This window comes from Bidens hawaiensis, unplaced genomic scaffold (assembly GCF_021521415.1).
Source record: "Bidens hawaiensis isolate Kalapana, Puna unplaced genomic scaffold, B.hawaiensis_p1.1 tig00030512_1, whole genome shotgun sequence".
In the NCBI taxonomy this organism is placed as follows: Eukaryota; Viridiplantae; Streptophyta; class Magnoliopsida; order Asterales; family Asteraceae; genus Bidens; species Bidens hawaiensis.
Genome location: NW_027495085.1, coordinates 1 through 16,965, shown reverse-complemented (window position 1 = coordinate 16,965; position 16,965 = coordinate 1). Strand labels below are relative to the sequence as shown.

Sequence of the window (16,965 nt, the reverse complement as noted above, 5' to 3'; positions counted from 1 at the left end):
AGAATATTACATCCAAATGTACAAATCACAAACGATAATTCTTCAATATACACAAGGTCATGGCTAGGTTATAAACATCCACACAAACAGGTCAACCTTTGACCAGGCAGGTCAACCCTTGACCAGAAATGGTTCCTCTTTCCCTTAGTTCTCGGCCTAAAACAGAGAACACATAGTTCTCGGCCAGAAGACCAAAGCTTCAGAGTTTTCGGCCCTGAAGCTTTGGTTCACCGAGAACCTATGGTTCTCGGTCAAAACCGAGAACCTTTTGTTCTCGGTCAACACCGAGAACCATGATTCATCATCATGAGTTCTCGGTCCAACCGAGAACGTGTTTTCGGTCAACCGAGAACAAGAGTTCTCGGCCAGACCGAAAACCCGGGTATTTGGTGATTTCGGCTAGACTGAAAACCTTTGGTTCCCAACCAAGAGTTTTCGGCCAGAGCTGAAAACAATCCAGAATCTGTCCGAACAAGATCTGGTAACCAAATGACCATTTTTTCCAGATTTTTACCACATGCATGTATGGTATGAACTTGGAAAAACAAGGGATAACCAATATGCCTAAAATTCTCGGCCAAAATGGTAAATAATACCATCAAAACCGAGCACTTTAGAACTCATTTTGAAGCATGTAATCGTATAAGCGGCTCTTGATGCCATTGTTGGGTTTTAGCAAGATTATCAAAGTCCAAAATAACCATTTATTAAGGAAAACACAGCGGAAGATATTAGATTTAAATCTTGTTTTTACCAAACACATAAACCCGTTTATGTATAACCCAATCCAGGATCCATATACGATTATCAAGCTATCAAGAACACAACCATAGGGTGTTAAATAAACATACCTTTCAAGAACGAGAATGAGAGGGATGAATGAGTTGAATGGATTAGAATCCAAAGGAGGAATCCTCAAGCTTGTATACCCGACAAGCTAATCAACAAAAATCAAGTTGCTAGGGATCTTACACTTGCTTGAACTCTTCTTGTTCTTCCCTTGTTTTTTTCCGGCCGAGAGAAGGAAGAGAGAAAGAGAGAGAACTCTTGTGTGTGTATGAGAGAAAGATGTGTGGAAGTGATTTTACTTACACATCCATACATGTTTCTTGCATGTTATGGAAATAAACAAAAGGGAAAGAGGAGAGAGAGTGGTGGCCGGCCCCATGGGGCTTTTTCCCCCCAAAAACCTTTTTCAATTTTGTCCAATTTCCATATATACGTTTTTGTTACTTATCGAATAAATAACGTCTCTCGTAAATTATCCATATAATTTATTTTACTCACAAATGCAAATATTTAGAAAACCCATTTTCCAAATATACAAGTGTTGATAATTACTACTTAGATCATATCTAATAATAATTATCGTGGCGTTTGTCTAGCTTGTTATTGGGTATGACCCGACTTGGATCAATACGTACTAGCCACATAAACTCTAATATGTGTCTTGGGCAGATCAATTCCAACATTACAGCATTCATATGAAATGAAACAAATCATTTTGTTATATTTTAATTTTCAATTTTATATGTTCTTTGATTATACAATTGTTAATTGTAAGATATAATATCAATTAAAAATTTGTAATACACCGAATATTAATGACAACAATTTTATCATGATCAATCAATTTCAAATTCTAAAGATTGTAAGGATGATTATCTCATCAAAGTTCAGGTAATCTGGTTTTTGGGATAATCATGATTTTTGGATAAACATGAGCATATAATCGCAAATGACACCATATTAATTGATTAAAATGTATGATATTTTATGTGTATGAATATTTTTTTTGTTAGTTTCATGGATACATATCATTTATTTCGGGTTGGTATGTACTTAAAGAACCTTACTTGCACACGGAAGAGTTATAAGCAGAGATATATGCTACCTCATAAAGAGTTGCAAGCAGACATGCATTAAAGATTTTTATTTTTGATAAACAATGTATACCAACCAATACAATCACAAATGTAGTGTACAAGGAAGGTTTTACTTATTTCTAACATATTTGTGTAATTTTAGTTATATAATTTTTGTAACTTTAATGTAAATTGTAATTATATTAATAATATATGATCATGTTGTTGGCTGTATATCACTTATAATGATCAAAGTTTCAAATTTTCATCAATTACCTGTGTAATACACGGGCCTTAAACTAGTGAACTTATAAATCTTTCTATGAGAGGAATGGGCACTCATGAGCATTACCCATGCATTAGTCAATCATATATTGCCACCGCATTTCTACCCTTAATACTCACAAACCACAAACTTACAGACAACACTTACCCACAAGTACCCTAAAATTTTATTAATTCATTTTAATTCTTCAATGGTTAATAATGAATCAATTTTGTGTGGCAAACCTTTGCCATAGAATGATAATATAGGATGTGGAATTAGAAATTGATTATAGTGCTCATCTAAACTTAATATTCTTTAAAATAAAGAATGTTTCCTAGTTATAAAAGGATTAAAATATTGTACATGATCTATGAATCTTTTTTAGGTGAGAATTCAACTAAATGACATTAAAGAACTAAAATGAATCGTTGGCTCAATAGACAACGAAAATAATGGGTTATGGTGTAACATCCTAATTTCGATTTTATTAATAGAATAAATATCGTCTATTTTATAGTGGGTCGTTATCGGTTAGAGAAATAGAATACAAGTTGGGCTACTACTGGGTTAAATGGATATGGATTATGGACTTGGATTATGAAAGAAAGGGGAAAGGACCATGGGCCTAAGCCCATAATCCATAATTATATAAACCATTAATCCCTCATTTAATTCATTCTCACACATTCCATACACCACCCAAAACACACACTTAAGATTCTCTCTCTAGTTCTCTCTCTCTAAACTGATATCAAGAAGGAAACCGAGAACCGACCCGAGGTAATGATAGTATTTTATTGTTTGAGCTTAAATCCGTTAGATATAATCATGGAACGACGAGCCGACACCGTTAAACCGTTTAAGTCACGAGATCCGGGTGGATTCGGGTATAAACCGAACCTATGATGAGCTTAGGAGTCACCCTAGCTCAGATCTGGATCGAACGGGACGAAAAACGGTGAAAAACGAGCCAAAACCCGTTTTTTCCGGTGAAAACGCGTTTTTTCCGGCGGCTTTCCGGCAATGACGGTGCCGGAAAGGCGGCGCCGGAAAAGGTTGGTACGAGGTTAGCGATGTCAGGGAATGTTCTGACATTCCCTGACCTAACCCTAATTCGCTAAGGGTAATTAGCGAAGTAGGTGTGATTCGCCCGCTAATTCGTTAAGGAAGATAACGAACTAGCCTTAGTTCATGTCCTGATTCGTTAAGGAAGATAACGAACTAGCCTTAGTTCGTGTCCTGATTCGTTAAGGAAAATAACGAACTAGCCTTAGTTCGTGTCCTGATTCGTTAAGGTAAGATAACGAACTAGCCTTAGTTCGTGTCCTGATTCGTTAAGAAAGATAACGAACTAGCCTTAGTTCGTGTCCTGATTCGTTAGGGAAGATAACGAACTAGCCTTAGTTCGTGTCCTGATTCGTTAAGGAAGATAACGAACTAGCCTTAGTTCGTGTCCTGATTCGTTAAGGTAAGATAACGAACTAGCCTTAGTTCGTGTCCTGATTCGTTAAGGAAGATAACGAACTAGCCTTAGTTCGTGTCCTGATTCGTTAAGGTAAGATAACGAACTAGCCTTAGTTCGTGTCCCGATTCGTTAAGGGAAAAGGGTAACGAATTACCCTTGATTCGTTATGATTAGTTCGTTAAAAGAAATAACGAATTAGAAGGTCCAATTCGCTATATGGACTGATTCGTTAAGAATTCCAGTTCGTTAAGGGTTCAATTCGCTATAAGAATCAGTTCGCTAGGATAATCCAATTCGCTATGAACCAATAACGAATTAGAAGTTTAACTGAATGACAATAACAGTCCTTGGACTTAGAAAAAGAAAGAATTAATTACAATTCACCCCTTGAGCTTTTAAGTAGCATATTAATTAATGATTCAAAATGCTAATGGAAAATGTGTTAAGACGGTTAATGAAAATAAAATTTTTCCAAGCTGACCTGGCAGCTTAACCCCAGCCAGGGGCTCTGCCCCTTGGACCCCGCTAGGGGTTGCCGCCCCTAGAACCCCGCTGCCAGGGGCGCTGCCCCCGGACCCCCGTTCGTTGAGGGTAATGATTAAACTAGAAAGGCGATATGTGTAGTGATAGTTTACTGAAACGTATAATTATTATACAGTTAGTCGTGCACAGCTCAAGAAGGGAATAACCGTAAACGGTGAACGCAACCGCATTGAGGTGAGTTTCTAGCCCCACTTCCTTGTTATGTTTTCGGGGCTGTGTGCATACTCGATGTGATAGTTAATACACTTATCTTAAGTGGTAAGTGTATGCCCTGTATGATTTATGTATGATGATTGCTTGACGGTGCGTGAACGATCTTCGGATATTGCATGAACCGTCAGGTGGTAGTTAAGATATGATCAATAAGTATGATGAAAATATGATGTGTGTATGAATATAAGATGTATACATAATGTATGTATGTTATGATGATGGTACGTGAACGCTTTTCGGAGATTGTACGTATTGTCAAGGAAAGTATATGTATGAACATGTACGGTACAGTTACACGAACAAAGGGACCAGACCCTAATAATATCTGTGATGGTTGGGACCAGACCCTAATAATATCTGTGATGGTAGGGACCAGACCCTAATAATATCTGTGATGTTGGGGACCAGACCCTTATAATATCTGTGATGTTAGGGACCAGACCCTTATAATATCTGTGAGGTTATAGGGCGAAAGGCTCTTTAAAACGTATGATTATGTATGTAAAGGAAGTATGAAGGTAAGAATGAAAGTATGTGCACTTACGTGTGTATGAAAGAAAGTTAAGAGGTTAAGTATGAAATGTAAGAAGGTATTGTATGATTATGTGATTAACTAGAACTCACTCAGCGTAGCTGACTTTTAGTATGCACGCAGGTGAGTAGAATGAGGCAGGTAGCTTGAGGAGGACACATGGCAGAGTTGGACGAAGCTGGCATCTGAAGATTTTGCTATGATGTTTTATTTTAAAAGACTATGTTTTGTTTTTAAATGACTATGAATGCTCGATAAGACCAGAATTTTGGTTACGGAATGTAATGGTTTGAATGTTTTTAATGTTCCGCGAATGTTTTAATTAACTCTGATATTTAGAACTGCGTTTATGAGTAAATCCAACACGAAAGTAGGGCTACCGGTAACGGGGCCTTACATACGGGCTCTAGAGAAATAAAGCGGTAATTGGCAATGGCCCACAAGATTAAGGTATATCCATGAGTTTGGAGGTGTCCCATCAGACATAGACATGCATGTCAATTAATTTAAGTTAGCAGACTAGTAGCTGAACTACTTTTATATCTTCTTAAAACTTTTTAATGAACCATAATATATATTTTACCTGATTTCGTTTTTTTTTTAATTTTAACTGGCTAAACGGTTAAGCAAAACCTAGTTGATTATTGAATGCTTAGACCATTTTCGGCTTTTTATTTTATCAACTGGCTTGAATGTTATTTGGAGTTTCTCTTTAATCATGATCTTTTGTGTATATGAATATTGAATAAAAAGATAAAATTGCTTGCTTGTTTCTCTTGCTATTGTCTTTGACTGATTTCATGTCTTTCGGGCCGAATTGCTAGCTTAGATCATCTACTTTGTGTCTTTGCTCTGATTATGGTTGAGCTAGGAATAGGAAACTAACCACTTGTGAAATTGTCTAACTCGTGTCCTACCAATCTTGAAACCTGGAGGTGATAGATTGTCAATTTGATATTGTTCATTGTTTGATTAGGATAGGGTTTCATGTAGGGGTGTTCATCGAATCGAATAACGGATTTTCAAGTTAATCAAATCGAATAATTTGAATAATTTATTTTTTTGCTAGTATTCGTATTCGATTCGTATTCGTTTAAAAGTTGGATTATTCGATTCGTATTCGTATTATATCCCATATTCGAAATTCGATTCTATTCGTATTTGAAACTCGAATTCGAATAAATTTGAATGGAATCAAGTTCACCTATGTCCAGAACTTTAAAAACCATAATTATCAATGTAAAACACATAAATATAAGTTTAAAGTAGCTACAATATCACATGATAATAAGTTCAAAATTAAGAAATATCAGTATGGGATTAATTATATGTTTTGGACATTTATTATTTACAAATTTGACCAAAATTAATAAATTAAATATATATTAATATACTATATAATTTGAATTCGAATTTCGAATCGAATCGAATAAAAAATCATGAATTTGTATTCGATTCGTATTCGATTACTATAGTCGAATACGAACCGAATCGAATTCGAATATTATGAAATCGAATTCGAATCTTCATTTCTACCCTTAATAACCACAAACCACAAACTTACAGGCGACACCTACCCACAAGTATCCTAGAATTTTATTAATTCATTTTATTCTTCAATAGTCAATAATAAATCAATTTTGTGTGGCAAACATTTTCCATGGAATGAAACCATACACCTTACCCACATGGGATGGTGTGGTGTTACCATGTGGTTCGAAAGCCATACACCTTACCCATATGGATGCCCCGTCCTCTTAAAAAAACTGATGTAAATTAATCAACATACCAATTCATAATAGCAACACTTTTATTGAATATGTACTACCAATTTAAAGTCTGCGTAATGTTAATTTGATATCACCAATGTTGGATAGAACAAAATGCAACATGTGGAATTGTAAGCATTGGGAAGCCCTATGACCCTTGTATATGTTTACATTATATTAATTGGTCCTGCGCGACGTGTCAAATGATGATGACAACGACCATCTCTCATGAGGCTATGAGGGTCTTATGAGACGTGTGGAAAGGATATGTACACTGTGATAAATTATGATTGAATGTATATGCTATAAGTTGTTGTGATATTGATACGTTATTAATTATGTTATGTTATAACCGTTTATGCTAACACAGGATTAAAATGTGTTATTTTATAAAAGTTTCGTTATGCCCCCTTAAAGTTAGAATTCACTCAACGTAGCCGACTTTTAGGACCATAAAGTGGATTGCAAGTATGTTTGAGCTAGCTGGAGCGCATTGGCGTGCTATCCGGGCTAGAGATGGGCATATATTTAGAAGTTTTTATGTTTGACTTATGTTTATTTTTTAAAATAATGTGGTCTAAACTATACATATTTTATAGGAATTATTTTTTATACTTTAAATTATTTTCGGGTAAATTTTATTTGTTATTGCTCCTAATTAGTGTATATTAATTTTAAAGCTCTTAGAGACAACGAGTTATAACAGTTTAAAAAGTAATAATTAATGTTGGATATTTAATTTTAACTACAAACTAGAATTAATTTGAAATTTGATATGGATGTGGAATTAGAAATTGATTCTAGTGCTCATCTAAACTTAATGTTATTAAAGAATGTTTTCTAGTTATAAAAGGATTAAAAGATAGTACATGATCTATGAATCTTTCTTAGGTGAGAATTCAAATAAACAACATTAAAGAACTAAAATGAATCGTTGGCTTAATAGACAACAAAAATAATGGATTATGAGCTCTAGAGAAATAAAGCGGTAAATGGCGATGGCCCATATGATTAAGGTATATCCATGAGTTTGAAGGTGTCCCATTAGACATAGACATGCATGTCAATTAATTTAAGTAAGCAAACTAGTAGCTGAACTATTTTTATATCTTCTTAAAACTTTTTAATGAACCATAATATATATTTTACCTGATTTCGTGTTTTTTAATTTTAACTGGCTAAACGGTTAAGCAAAACCTAGTTGATTATTGAATGCTTAGACTATTTTCGGCTTTTTATTTTATCAATTGGCTTGAATGTTATTTGGAGTTTCTCTTTAATCATGATCTTTTGTGTATATGAATATTGAATAAAAAGATAAAATTGCTTGGTTGTTTCTCTTGCTATTGTCTTTGATTGATTTCATGTCTTTCGGGTCGAATTGCTAGCTTAGATCATCTACTTTGTGTCTTTGCTCTGATTATGGTTGAGCTAGGAACATGAAACTAACCACTTGTGAAATTGTCTAATTCGTGTCCTACCAATCTTGAAAGCTGGAGGTGATAGATTGTCAATTTCATATTGTTCATTGTTTGATTAGGATAGGGTTTCACGAGAGTTAGCTTTACCAATATATTCATCCCCGATTCTTGTGATTTTGTGTCTTAGATTGTGTTAGACATAATTATTTCTTTATTTGTGAATTGCTAGCACTAGTTCTTTGAGGATACTGTGTTGTTGAGATTGTGAAGTGATGCAACATTTGGCTATCTTAGCATTTTGTGTTTGGTGAAACCGAAAGGCGGTCCATACCATTATCCTGGTGAGCTTTAAACAACCCTTAGGTTCATTTAGTTGAGTTAGTGAGTCCGGGACAAGATCTAGCAAACCTAAGCATTTCTCGAGTTAGTTGATTAGTCAATTCCGAGAATAGTTTAAGTTCCAACATTGATATTGGCACAGTCAAGTCGTGGATTGACCGCCAACATTTTTATCTATATACCACTTGAGAAATCTCACAGTCGGTACGGCGATCAAACCAAATTAGTCTGAAGAACTAGAATGTTACGGAAAATCACGGTCGGATATATGGTCAAACCGTTAAACGATCGTATTATCTCTTTAAGAAAATCAGAAGATGAAATAATACAACACGGTAGTTTTATAAATAAAACTTAAATGTTTTTAGTTGTTATTATTTTTATGTAAAATATGATATGAACGTGTGTGATGTACAATGCCGGTAAGACCAGTTCCAGATGGAGAAATAGTTTGAGCTGGATTTTGATATACAAGACAAAAGAAAAGTCAAAGCTGTATATGTTTCTAGAGGCCAATCGGCGTTGACTCGCTCCTTCACGAAAAACCCTAATTTCACCTCGATTAATATTAATATTAATATGTTCTTCAATCAATTGAATTGAATTGAATTGAATTAAGCAAGCATGCCGTCTGAGATCGAGGAGGTGGAAGAGTCATATCATCCTCCGGTGGTAGTATAAGAAGAAAGACGATGTTTACACTGCAGCCGCCTACGGTGATTTGGTCGAGTCCGAAGGCTGCTCCGTTTCACAACCAGATGCCAACGGTTATTACGCTCTCCAATGGGCCGCTCTTAACAACCGTGCGGCTGCTGCTCAGTACATTATACAGGTCTTTGTTTTTTCTTTTTCTTTTTTTTTTTTTTATAAAAAAATGGTACTTTCTGTTAAATAATACAACCCCTCCCTGCAGCATGGCGGAGATATTAATGCAACCGATCTTACTGGTCAAACCGCTTTGCACTGGAGTGCTGTTCGGGGATCTCTTCAGGTTGCAGATCTCTTGCTGCAAGAAGCTGCTCATATTCATCTTCCTGATGTCTATGGATATCAGGTTACTCTCTTTGTTATTATTATTATTATTATTATTATTATTATTATTCCTTACTTATCTACAAACCTACCTGCATTATTATTATTATGTAAACGAAACCTCCAAACTTGCAGACAACTCATGTTGCTGCACAATATGGTCAGACTGCTCTTCTTTACCACATTATAACTAAATGGAATGCAGACCCTGATGCACCCGACAATGATGGAAGAACCCCTTTGCATTGGTACTTTATTCACATTACATTTTTCCATACCGATATCTTATTGTATATTTGTGTCTCTAGGGCTGCATATAAAGGTTTTGCAGACTGCATACGCCTTCTTCTATTCTTGGATGCATATAGAGGTCGCCAAGACAAAGAAGGTATATATTAATTTAATTGCATGTTACTTCTTGCTTTATATAAAAGAAGGTCATATATTGGTTATATTGTTTTATGATAGGTTGTACGCCTCTACACTGGGCTGCTATCAGAGGAAATTTGGAAGCATGCACAGTACTTGTGCAAGCTGGAAAAAAGGAGGATTTGATGGCAACTGATAACACTGGTCTCACACCAGCACAACTCGCCTCTGATAAGAATCATCGACAAGTTGCTTTTTTCCTTGTAGGTATATTTTTCAAATAATACAAGTTATATAAATATTTAAATTTATCAGTTTTATTGTGTCTTGACTCTGCAGGGTAATGCTAGAAGGGTTTTAGATAAACGTTGGGATGGAAACAGTATTATGGGGCGGTTTTCAAAACTAGGGATGGCACCTGTACTCGTGTGTGTAATATTTGTGCTACTTATGACATATATTAATTCAGTTATTATGGGTAATTTTCTAACCTTTGAATGGAAAACCCTTGTGTTATAACGTTGGATTAATGTGGTGTAACCAATATTTGTGACTGTAGCTTCAAATCTGCCAAAGATGACAGCTGGCTCTGCATTGTTTGCATGGATTGGTGTAGTGTTGGCAAGCTCGGGATTGTTACTATTCTACCAGTGTAGCTGGTATTTTCTTTTACCTTTTTATGTTACTTAAGGGTAATAAATTTGGTATTTTGACTTATGGTGTTGGTTTGGTCTTTGTAGCAAAGATCCAGGTTATGTGAAAACCAACAGGCATGATTCACATGACACGAAAGATGATGTAAGATTTTGTTGGTCAAAACTAAATGTTTACTATTCTCAAAGTCAATATTCTCTTATAGACTTTGTTTTTGTAAACAGGAGCCTTTGTTGAAGATTGAGATAAACGATCCGGCTTTGCTGGCTGGTAATTGGTCTCAACTTTGTGCAACTTGTAAGGTAATTATGTTAAAACCGATTTAAATTTACCATTTTTTTTCCTTTTTGGTTGACATTTTCTTATAACTGTTTGTGTTTGTTGATTAGATCGTTCGACCTACTCGCTCAAAGCATTGTTCCACTTGCGACCGATGTGTTGAACAATTTGACCATCATTGCCCATGGGTGTCTAATTGCATCGGCAAGGTTTGTTGACCTTTTCTCGTATGGTTGACTTACTGTCGTAGTTGTATATAATATCTTTAAAAACCATAATTGCAGAGGAATAAAAGGGATTTCCTGGGCTTCCTTGTTATTGAATTACTTGCCATGCTGATAACCGGCATAGTCACTCTTACAAGTATTATTCTCTCATTTAAACCGCCTTTAATTTTCATGGTTGACTTTTTCATGCTAAAAGAACATGTCAATGCAGGAATGTTGACTGACCCATCAGCCCCGTCTTCTTTTGGGGCATGGTTGAACCACGCGGGTACCCACCACACTGGAGCCCTTTTATTTTTAATTTCAGATGGTTTTCTGTTACCGGTGTAGCAGCGCTAACTTCTATGCAAATTTCTCAGGTATATTTTAAATATTTTTTTCTTTTATTAAAACTGGTTTAAAATAATAACTTATCATGAAACTTTTTTTTAAGGTCGGTCGTAATATAACCACAAACGAAATGGCAAATGCAATGCGGTATAGCTACTTAAGAGGTCCCGAAGGTCGGTTTAGAAACCCGTATGACCACGGGTGCAAGAAAAACTGTTCAGATTTGTTTATAAATGGTTACAATGAAGACATAGAGTTGATTGAATAAGCGGCTCGATCAAACGAGATCGATATGATGCCTATGAGCAGGAATATGAACGGGCGGAATGGAAACGGCACACATGCTATTGATGTGAACAATAATGATAATATCTTGAAAACACACGAGGGTCATGTTCATTCTTCTAGTTGTAGTCATGGCCATGGGAATCAAGGTAAAAATAAGACGGATTCTGCCCCGTTCGGGTTAGGACTAGGTCTGGGTTTAGGCCGAGATCCGCGGTCATGATTTATTTTGCTCTGAGGTTTAATATGGTCTGAAGACGTCATATGTTGTATCAATTTTTTAATGTTTATAAGATACAATTCAGGTTTTGTAGCTTGCAATGCTCATGCTTGGCTCTTATTTACACTTGTATCTTGCTTAAAGTTGAACCCTTCTTTTGCTATTTATAATTTGTACATGGACGAGATTGCCCTTTTTGATTGTATTGAAATATTACATTAGTATTTGTTATGTTTAAATGAGTTGGTACTAATTCTTTTTTTTTTAAAGATACTTAGTATTTGTATAGAAAAATCCATTATATGGTTTTCATTTGTCAAGTCTTTTAACTTTATAGGGGCCAGTGGCCACAATTTGATGAAGTGACTTTTATAGTCAACAATTAAACAACATATATTTATGGATGTTTGTCCAAAAAATCCAGACTTCCAAGTCTCCAAATAAACAGAACACAACCAAGAACTTGTATCACTCAAATCTGACAGAAAAAGAAGCAAAAGAAACACACTTATACTACACTCAAATTGAGAAAAATAAAATATATGAGTTAGTTTGTATAAAAGAAAATAAAAAGGAAAAGCCGAAGAGGTAAGTGTTTGAATCGTTATCTTGTGTCCGAGGAGCTATCGACTATAATCTTTCACCAGCAGTAAAATTGCAGGGTAAAGTCTTTAACTTTTCTATTAGTTTGACGCTTCAACGATCTATCCCGTTAAAGTAGCAAAAAACATAGTAAATCTTCATGTTTGTTTTAAGGCGTGAAAAATCTTTGGAACACGTCTTTGAAGCAACGGCTCTAATACAAAAGAAGGAACACCAAGTTGCCACATTTTTGCATCATACATGTCATTCCACGCCTGCACGATCTCATCAATATTGAATCCCACCCCTACAAACCATAAAATGGACGATCAAGATTCACTTCCAAGATGTCTTGAAATTATGTATGATAGAAAACATGAAGTAGTACACATCGATAGAATCATAAAGACACAAGTAGCACCCTAAAAATGAGAACTTGTGTCCACAAAACTTAAAACACAGAAGTTTGGAAGTGATTTCTAGAAAACATTAGAGGTGCCCATTTTGACTCGTTTAGTTTTGAATGGGTCAGTTTGGGTCATGTATCATCTCTTATGAGCGAAACAAAAGATTTAGCTAAAAAGGAAACAAGTCACTAATCGATTAGGTAAAAAATTTAGCTCTTAAAGGAAATGGGATCAAAAGTCGCCTAACGGGTTAGGTAAAAAATTAGCTAAAATGAAAACAGGCCATAATTACCCTAATGGGTTAGATAAAAAAAAACTAGGTAAAAAGAAAACGGGTCAAAATTCGCCCTTAAAGGTTACATAAAAAGGTTGGGTAAAAAGAAAACGGGTCATAAGTCGCCCTAATGGGGTAGATAAAAATTTAGCTAAAAAGAAAGCGGGTCATAAGTAGCCCTAATGGGTTATATAAAAAGTTTAGCTTACAAGCAACGGGTTAAAAGTCGCCCTAATGGGTCAAATAATAAAATTTAGCTAAAAAGAAAACAAGTCAAAAGTCTCCCTAACTGTATTTTTAATGCTTAGTTGCTTACAAGCTTCTATATGACTTTTTTCTTAAAAACATGGATTATTTAAATAAAAACATTTACATTTAATTTATCAAATACTAAAGTTCGGAAATAAATAGATAAAAGGTGTTTCGGGTCAACCCGACCCACCTTGGCTTGTTCTAACTCCACTACAGAATTGTTACCAACCCTCCTGACACCCATCATACCACCTCTAAAAAACATAAACATCATTTTGATCATATTTTTTAAACTACAATATATTTTTTTCAAGAAAACCAGAACATAAAAATTACCTTCGGGTGCAGTATCATTAGAACAATGATTCTTTATCATAACACCAATATGTGCTTGAGAAGCACCTGCAAGTTCAAACTTTTCAACCGCAATTTCCAAACACTCCCGCCAATCACCAACCCCGAGTTTATACTCCATCATCGATCTTTCATAGAACATCGTACCCCACAAAACATTCACCCGGGACCTGACATTGGCCGCCACCTCAGCCATTTCATCTTGTGTAAAATCCTTAACATGTTTCCCCAATTCCGTCTTCCTTAGCTCTAGTTTCACCTCATTTGGCCTCGAAACTTCACCAAGCCGCTTCATTTCCACTTCCTCCCAAATTCTAACCCCTTTTCCATATTATCTTCTGCCTCGTTATACAACCGAACTGTTTCAGTTGAATCCCATGTTTCAAGATTAGTTTTAGTACCAATTGCATAATACCAAGAAAGTTTAGCTTGTTCAAATTGCTGTTGTCCTAAAGCAACAAAACCTTCATAAAAATCGGGCTTAATTTTAACTGCTTCTTTATATCGTTCACCGGCTTTTAAATACTCCATCTGTGTCCACTCGTATGAATCTTTAATCTCTAAAAGTACAGAATTTTTAGGACTGCTTTGAGAATCGTTTTCAGTATCATATACCCTTTTTCGTGCTCGTGACATATGAACATTTCCCCAATTAAAATAAGCCAATGCCACCATTTCTTGAAAGTTATCGGCTGCAAGATTAAAAAAATCTTGACTTTCTTGACTCGTTACAACTTCCTCCATAGCTTCTGAGTAAAGCTTCATACCGAGCTCATGAAGACCCCAATATGAATCCGTGTTGAAACCGACATAGTTTTTAAAAAGTTGCGCAAACTCTAGAATCCAATCATCGATACAAGCAGACGAGTTTAAAAGCTTTTGTTTTTTCTCTCGATTTTTAATATGGTCAAAGAACGGGTCTTGTTCACGGTTGACTTCAACAATGTAGAGCCTTAACGCGCTTTGACCGGATGTTGATGATTCGGCCCATTTTAGTTCTTCGTTTGTGGTGATTGTTACCATATCGTCTTCTTCATCTTTATATTTTATAAGAGCCGCCTTTGAAACGGGAAATCGATCGCTTACAATCTCTCTTACTTTTAGAATATCACAATTAAATGGGATTTTCGCAAATCTTATATCTTCCCCGTATACCAATTCACAACACGTTTCGGTTCTTCTTCTTTGGTATTAATAACATTAACCTTTTCTTCCACAACTAACTTATCTTCCGTCTTTTTCTCGTCTTTTTCAAAATCTTTTAACTCATTTAAAACGCGATCAGGTTTCTCACGTTTCTTGTCGGGTTTGTTCCTTTTCTTCTTATGCGCCTTCTCCTTCAACGGTTCGGGGATTTGACTTGCATTCACTTCTTGTTGGCCTTCATTGACTTTCTCTTCGGTAAACTTATCCCCCATACAGGAGTTCACTCTTTCAAGAATCTCGGTTGCCATGAGATTATTGGGCTCTATACCTAACACCATGTTGACATCTTTTAAAGCCAGATCAAGTCGATTCAAAGCCTCGTAACACCGGGCTCGTTTCAAGAGCGCTTTACTATATTTCGGTGTGATTTCAAGAGCTAAATTGCACTCGTGAATAGCCCTGGGGAAATCGGTGATACCCATCTGCATATAACACGCTGCAATGTTGCTATGAAGATATGGTACATCCAGATGGTTTCCAGGAAGCAATTTGAGTGCTTTTTGGTACTTTAATATCGCGCTTTCGTAACATTTTGTCTGGAATAACTTATTCCTTCTTCCTTAAGTTGCTGTGCCATTGAAATGAAAAGCGCAGTGTCGTTATCGTAAATCTTGACGCTATTACCTTCATCAAGATTGTTTTGCTTTAGATTAACATTATCCGTTGGGTTTGATCCTACTTTCTTGCTTTTTCTTGATTGTTTTCCCATTCAAGAAGTATCTGATTTAATTTCTTGAAATTGCCAAAGTCTATCAATTATGCTTCTTTTGATGATAAATCAATCATCAAACCCACAAACAGAATTCAAATCTAAGACCTTAACAATGTGGTGCTGGTGTGTGATTCATTCTAAACCCTCAATTTCAACTTATAAGAAGATTAATTAAATATAAATATTTGGAATTGAAGACTTATCTGGGTTCTTGATCTTGGGGTTGGGTTGGAAAAACCCCAGAATTGCGGACTCAGAATTAGATTAGAAAAGATTCAGCTTCAAAGTTGTAACATTTTTCAATCTTGGATTTGACCAATTTATGTATTATATTATTGTATTAATTAATAATATTATACTATAAGGATGGTTATGGTTTTTGTTATTGTTATTTTTATTGTTGGGTGATTCTAATTTTTAATAAAGTGTTGTTTTTTTTTTCTTTTTGAATAATATTACACAATTGTCTGCAAAAGTAAATTGGAAAAGCTTTAAATGAATAAAGAGATTATTATAAGCATCACGTCATAAAAAAAGACAAAATGAGCTTGGGCTAATAAATGAAACAAGAAATGTGATTTTAGAGGAGAAAAAAAGTTGAAAATCTGGTAGCTAGTTTGTCGGTGGTCAACACAAATGAAGACGATTTACAAGACCGGTGGTGTGAATGTGTAATCCCCGTTAAAACAATTGAATTGAAAATTTGCTTTAAACTATGAAATATTATTTTAAACAAATTTGTGAATGGGTTTTTTTAAGCTGGAGTGGAGGACAACAATGAATACTATGGTCGCACGTTCTTGTCTATTGAGTCACGATGTATAAATAATTTCAACTTCACAATAGTTTGGTTCAAAAATGAAAAGAAAACCTATGTTTAAATATAATATTAAAAAGAGAAAATCTTTTAATTATAAATAAAACAAAATAAATTAAAGTGCAGTCAACCGCTCCTATTTTGTCCCCACTTACATGAGAAAATCTAACATGGGTTTCCACTCTTGTGGACTTGAGAAATAGTCATGGGCGGACCCACGTAGAAATAAACGGGGTACCAAGACCCCAATATTTTCTAAAATTTTTTGATTAAATTTTTAAGGTCCCCTTAAATATTAATAGATGAAACTCATACTATTAATATTAGTGTGATATAGTGGTAAGTTTTTTTCTTTTACATTTGAAAGGTTCATGACTTCTAGCCTTAAAAGAAACTTATCTAACAATAAGAGCATACAATTCTCACTTCATTTTGATGCTGCTATGTCCTAAGAATTAAACAAAACACATACATGTAATATGTTAATATAGCAAAGATTCATTGAATATAACTAATATATGAAAAGTTTTAAAATTCCTACCAACGTGGT

At 35.1% G+C, this 16,965-nt stretch overlaps 2 pseudogenes across 2 annotated transcripts in view; one reads left to right on the top strand and one right to left on the bottom strand.

Moving 5' to 3' along the window:
- Positions 1–11,982, top strand: part of LOC143580523 (protein S-acyltransferase 24-like) — a 29,161-nt pseudogene extending 17,179 nt beyond the window's left edge. The window contains exons 2-14 of the transcript XR_013143671.1: positions 9,123–9,247; positions 9,329–9,469; positions 9,583–9,695; positions 9,756–9,835; positions 9,916–10,079; positions 10,156–10,294; positions 10,376–10,475; positions 10,557–10,614; positions 10,695–10,772; positions 10,860–10,958; positions 11,034–11,112; positions 11,188–11,335; positions 11,410–11,982. The product of XR_013143671.1 is annotated as a protein S-acyltransferase 24-like (transcript). The remainder of the gene's footprint in view (positions 1–9,122; positions 9,248–9,328; positions 9,470–9,582; positions 9,696–9,755; positions 9,836–9,915; positions 10,080–10,155; positions 10,295–10,375; positions 10,476–10,556; positions 10,615–10,694; positions 10,773–10,859; positions 10,959–11,033; positions 11,113–11,187; positions 11,336–11,409) is intronic.
- Positions 11,983–12,246: 264 nt separating this feature from the next.
- LOC143580524 (protein PHOX1-like) lies at positions 12,247–15,595 on the bottom strand (annotated as a pseudogene). The gene is made up of 2 exons (XR_013143672.1): positions 13,663–15,595; positions 12,247–12,700 (listed from the first exon to the last, which is right to left on the bottom strand). The product of XR_013143672.1 is annotated as a protein PHOX1-like (transcript).
- Positions 15,596–16,965: the final 1,370 nt, after the last annotated feature.